The 6,155-nt window shown below is 37.7% G+C and overlaps 1 pseudogene; it reads left to right on the top strand.

Moving 5' to 3' along the window:
• Positions 1–2,340: 2,340 nt before the first annotated feature.
• LOC102483140 (plasminogen activator inhibitor 1 RNA-binding protein pseudogene) lies at positions 2,341–5,044 on the top strand (annotated as a pseudogene).
• The last annotated feature ends 1,111 nt before the right edge of the window (positions 5,045–6,155 follow it).

Genomic DNA, 6,155 nt, shown 5'->3' with positions numbered 1-6,155 from the left:
ATGTTTAAACCATTCATCTTATTTCTAGAGGGAGGCAACCTGGTTTTTACTACTTAAAATCTGGGATCTCCACAAGGAAAATTATGAGAAGATAAAAAAAGAAATAGAAAATTACAAAAAAAAATGTGGAAGGATATCCCATGTTCCTGGATTGGAAGAATTAATATAATCAAAATGGCAATTCTACCCAAATTAATCTACTTAAAATGCAATGCCAATCAAAGTACCAGACACATTCTTCACAGATCTAGGAAAGACAATCATAAAGTTTGCCTGGAATCATAAAAGACCCCGTATTGCCAAAGCAGTTCTGCACAAGAAGAGTGGAGTGGGCAACATCTCACTCCCTGATTAAAAAATATACTACAAAGCTGTGGTAATCAAAATGGCATGGTACTGGTACAGAAACAGACATGTGAACCATTGGAATAGAATAGAGTCCCCCAAAATAAATTCCCAAACATACAGTCAACTGATTTTTGAGAAGGGGTACCAGTCAATCCAGTGGGAAAAGGAAAACCTCTTCAGCAAATCATGCTGGAAAAACTGGATTTCCACTTGCAGAAAGATGAATCTGAACCCCTACCTCTCACCTCTGACAAAAATCAAGTCAAGGTGAATCAAAGATCTAAATATAAGACCTCAGACTATAAAAATGCTCCTAGAAAACACTGGGGAAACTCTGGGAGACATTGGGGTAGAGAAAAACTTCTTAAATAAGACTCCCAACACATAGTCGATAATCCCCAAAATAGACAAGTGGGATTACATCAGACTAAGAAGTTTCTGCATGGCAAAAGACACAGTGATTAGTGAATGACAGCCCTCAGAATGGGAAAATATTTTTGTAAACTGTGTGTCAGATAAGAGACTGATAACCAGAATTCACAAGGAACTCAAGCAGCTGTTCCGAAAAAAGACAATCAATCCTATTAAAAGATGGGAGAATGAGTTGAAAAAAAAAAACACTCTCTAACGATGACATACAAGTAGCTAAAAGGCATATGAAAAAATGTTCAACATCCCTCATTGTAAGGAAAAAGCAGATCAAAACAACAATGAGATACCACCTAACCCCAGTCCGAATGACTAAGATTTAAAAAACGAAAAACAGTAAGTGTTGGTGGGAGTGTGGTGAAAGGGGAACTCTCTTACTCTGCTAGTGGGAATGTAAATTGGTCCAGCCACTGTGGACAACAATTTGGAGATTCCTCAAAAATCTACAAATAAAACTATCATATGATCCAGCAATCCCACTCCTTGGTATCTGCCCAAAGGACGGAAGAATTCTTAATCAAAAGAGTGCTTGCACATCGATGTTTATTGCAGCACAATGGCTAAGTCATGGAAACAACACAAATGCCTACGAACATATGAATGGATAGAAAAACTGTGGCACTTATACTCAATGGAATAGAATTCAGCTGTAAAAAAAAAAAACAAAAACAAAAACAAAAAAACCCCTGAATTTTGACAGGAAGTGGATGAATATGGAAGATTTAATGCTGAGTGAAGCAAGCCAGTCTATGAAGGAGAGGCATTGTATGTCCCCGCTTAATATATACCGAGTGTCTGCACTCTATGACTGAAACAAATTGACTATAAGATATAGAAAAACAGTATATAGATGTAAATACCAGATATAGTGTGTATGACGGAGTAGGGTCTGAGGAAAGACATTTAGAAGAAAAATAGGGAGGCAAAACATTAATGGCACAAAGAAATGTGGTATTATCTGTTGAAGATATTTTGTAGTTTTATCAACTGTACTACGGAGAAATGTTCACCTGTTGAAATATTCATTTTGTAAGACAAAATAAATAAATAAATAATGTTTTTGTCTTTAGAAAAAAAAGTTTGATGGAAAACTTTATCTCCAGCAAAAACATTCATTAAATATCAAGGTCAAATAAAGACATTTTCAGATAAGATAAAACTAAAAGATTTCATCACCTGAAGACAGTACTGCCTGAAATACTAAAAGAAGTTCTTCAAGTTAAAGGGAAATGAAACCAGATGGAACCCTAAATCTTCAGGAAATATTGTAATAAAGATCATCAAAATTTGTAAATATATAAGAGACTATTTTTCCTCTTCATTTAAAAAATACATACATATTATTTATTTCTTTTTAATTTGTCTAAGGGCATGTGCATTCAATAGAGAGAACCAGAGAGACAGACAGAAAGAGAGGGAGAAAGCACCCCTTGGTGGACTGTGGTCATGCACAATCCCTTCTTCTCCATTTTGCCATCCTTTCAGGATTCAGGGCATGCATTCACATGTACCCAGAATGTTTTCTAAGCCACCAGGTCCAAGATTCAAACTGCTCAGTCAGCCATGTGGAATCGGGTTCCATCAGGTCATGAACTGGTACCATGTAACTATTTAAAGAATCATCTTGATTTAATATTTGAAGATAGACTGAATATTTCTTATTTGTTTATTACTTTTTTAAATTTTACACTTAGTTACTGTACATCTTTACAGTATTAAAAATGTGGGGATTTTTTGCAGCATGACTACAGGGTGCATTAGCCAAGTTAAAGATATTATCATATATATTATCATCCATAGATAACTTTGACCGAATTTTTCATCTAAATATTATTGAGGTTAGATCGTAAAAGGTCATCCATTTTTCCTGATGTGAACTGACACATAACTATGCTTTCACTTGTTGTTTTTTAAACTTGAATATACATTTTCTATCAAAAAAAATCTGGGATCTCTAGGTGGTATACATTCTCAGTCTTGTCTAGACTTGGTTCTTCCAAGTCCAGCAATTTTTAATAAATCATAACATTAATCATCCTCAATCAATATACAAGTACTCATTGGTAGAGAAAAGATGATATAGGGACCGCAGTTGGTGGAATGACTATGTCGCTGGACTCCCATGTAGTTGACGGTGGTTCGAGTCCCAGACCCAGTGGCTTAAACACATGCAAGGCGTATGTATGTGGGTGCCCAAGATTCCAAGAGGAGAATGGAGGAAAAGGGGTCATGGTGTGGCCATCCTTCTTGGGGGGTGATTTCTCACTTTCTGTCTCTCTGTCTCTCTCTGTCCTTCTGGCAAGTGCACATGCCCTATAGCAAAAACCTCTCTAAAAATAAATAAATAAAATAAGTAAATAAAAAGAGAGAAAGGATGATATAACTACAATAAAATCTCCATTGGAAATGTGAAAATGGGAGACATGGTGGTAACTACAACATAGACCTTATTAACATCTTAGAGTTCCTCAGTATTATTATCTGGCCATTCTAGTTCTGTTCTCTAGAAAGCTGTCCTTCATTTAAGATGGCCCATGTCTGGTCATGCTTTGTAGCAATTGACTTACTTTTTTTTTTGAGGTTTTTGCCTTAGGGCATGTGTGCTCGCTGAAAAGAGACAGAGACAGTGAATGGGGAAGTGAGAAATCACCCTAGCAGTACGGCCATGCTGCAATTCCTTCTCCTCCATTCTCCTCCTGGGATCTTTGGCACATACATGCTCACATGCACCTGGCGTCATTTTCAAACCATCAGGTTCGGGTCTCAAACTGTAGTCAGTCTTGTGGAAGACCAGCACCTTAACCACTATACCACCTGCTGGCCCCAGCAGCTCACTTCCTATTGGATTGAATTTGGGGGACCTGGGATTGCCTTAGAGTTTGTATGTCACTGATCTCTTGGAGCTCTGATTTTTAAAAAGATAACTTTAGTGATCAAGAAATTTACAAGGAGGGCTGGCAGGTGGTGTGGTGGCTAAGGGTGCTGGACTCCCACATGGCCAACCATGGTTCAAGTCCTGGACCTGGTGGCTTGCTTTCTCACTTTCCATCTCTCTCACTCTCTCTCACTCTGTACCTCTCTGGTCAAATTAAAATAAATAAATAAAATAAAATAATTTTTTTTAAAAAAGAAATTTCCAGGAAGGTAATACTATTCACATTTTACAAGTGAGGAAACAAAGGCTTAGAAAGGTTAAAAATCTTTGCCCATAGTCTCAAAAACACTAGTGACAAGAATGGTGTCAGAATCCATGTCTATTGCCCGTGGCGCTTAAGAAAGAAGGAATAAAATGTGTTGGAAGGCGACCTGATCAACATCTTCAGGGTGATGGGAAAATAATTGATAGGAGACCAGAAAGGTGACTGCCATGTGAAAGGAGATTTGAAAAACCACTTGAAGAAAAGGGTGAAGGAGGTGAATTTTCAGTTGACAGACCGTGGCGGTCTTAGAAGAGGTTGAGGGGACCGTGGACGTGGAATGGGCCGAGGAGATGGATTTGATTCCATGGCAAGCATGAATTTGATAGGCATAGTGGAAGTGATAGATCTGGCCTGAAGCATGAGGACAAACGTGGAGGTAGTGGATCTCACAACTGGGGAACTGTCAAAGATGAATTAACTGACTTGGATCAATTAACTGTGACTGAGGAAACACCTGAGGGTGAAGAACATCCAGAGGCAGACACTGAAAATAAAGAAAATGAGGTTGAAGAGGTAAAGGAAGAGGGTCCAAAAGAGATGACTTTGGATGAGTAGAAGGCTATTCAAAATAAGGATCGGGCAAAAGTAGAATTTAATATTTGAAAACAAAATGAAGGTGCTGATGGACAGTGGAAGAAGGGATTTGTTCTTCATAAATCAAAGAGTGAAGTGGCTCATGCTGAAGATTCAGTTATGGACCATCATTTCCGGAAGCCAGCAAATGATATAACATCTCAGCTGGAGATAAATTTTGGAGACCTTGGCCGCCCAGGACATGGTGGCAGGGGAGGACGAGGTGGGCGTGGTTGTGGTGGACGTCCAAATCATGGCAGCAGGACCGACAAGTCAAGCGCTTCTGCTCCTGATGTGGATGACCCAGAGGCATTCCCAGCTCTGGCTTAACTGGATGCCATAAGACAACCAACCCTGGTTCCATTGTGGACCCTCTTGTTCAAAGCTTTTGCATGCTTAAGGATCCCAAACGACTAAGAAATTTAAAAAAAAACAAAACAAACAAAAAAAGGGGACTGTCATTCATACCATTCACACCTAAAGACTGAATTTTAGGGGGGGGGGACTGTCATTCATACTATTCACACCTAAAGACTGAATTTTATCTGTTTTGAAAATGAACTTCTCTCGCTACACAAAAGTAACAAATATGGCAGTCAGTTTTGTATTTAGAAATGTATCAGTAGAGAGATGTTTTCATAATTTTCAGAGATTATGCATTCTTCATGAATACTTTTGTATTGCTGCTTGCAAATATGCATTTCCAAACTTGAAATATAGGTGTGAACAGTGTGTACCAGTTTAAAGCTTTCACTTCATTCGTGTTTTTTAATTAAGAACTTAGATGTTCCCCCGATTACAAACTGGTTTTAAATATTGGACATTACTATCGGTTTTAATACCTGCTTTGCATTTTCACACATGGTCAACTGGGACATGTAAACTTTTGGTTTGTCGACTTTTATGCTGTGTGGAATACTAACTACTTTATGTATTTTAACTTAGTTTTAATATTTTCATTTTTGGGGAAAAATCTTTTTTCACTTCTCGTGATAGCTGTTATATATGCTAAATCTTTATATACAAAAAAATCAGTACTTGAACAACAACAACAACAAAAAATCCATGTCTATTTCATTCTTCAGCACATGCCATCCCAATGCGCTCTCTAAAGATTGACTTTGAGTGTTATCTCAGTAACCATTGAGATTTCTATTTCCAGCAACACTAAAAGTCATAGTCTCAACCCCAACCACACACCCTGAACTCTTGCTTTTGCAGGGAGAATAAAATAAGGGAAAGTTCTCCATTTGTCCTGTGGGGGCCACTTTAATCATGGACTATCTCTTTTGCACACTACATCTCTGCTTTTTTATGAGCTTCAATAGACCAGAATTTCTAGAAGTGGAAGAAGCCTGACAGGTCGATATATGTGGCCAACAGGCCAAAGCCTAGGTTCCTATTTATGCCTAATAATTGACCATTATAATGAATTAGTTACAATTCTGTTATTTTCTCTAATAAATGTACTGAATTTTTAAAAATTAATAATACATTTATATAGCTCCAAAATAAAAGAATATGGGATATCCTGTAAACTAATTAAGCAAAAGCTCCCTTCCAATCTTGTCTTCCATTGGTTAGTCGTCATGCTTGCTTCCCAAA

The sequence above is a fragment of the Tupaia chinensis genome, unplaced genomic scaffold (genome assembly GCF_000334495.1).
Source record: "Tupaia chinensis unplaced genomic scaffold, TupChi_1.0 Scaffold000544_1, whole genome shotgun sequence".
Taxonomy (NCBI): Eukaryota; Metazoa; Chordata; class Mammalia; order Scandentia; family Tupaiidae; genus Tupaia; species Tupaia belangeri.
Note: the sequence above shows the minus strand (reverse complement) of the source record. Positions and strands in the feature narration are given on the sequence as shown.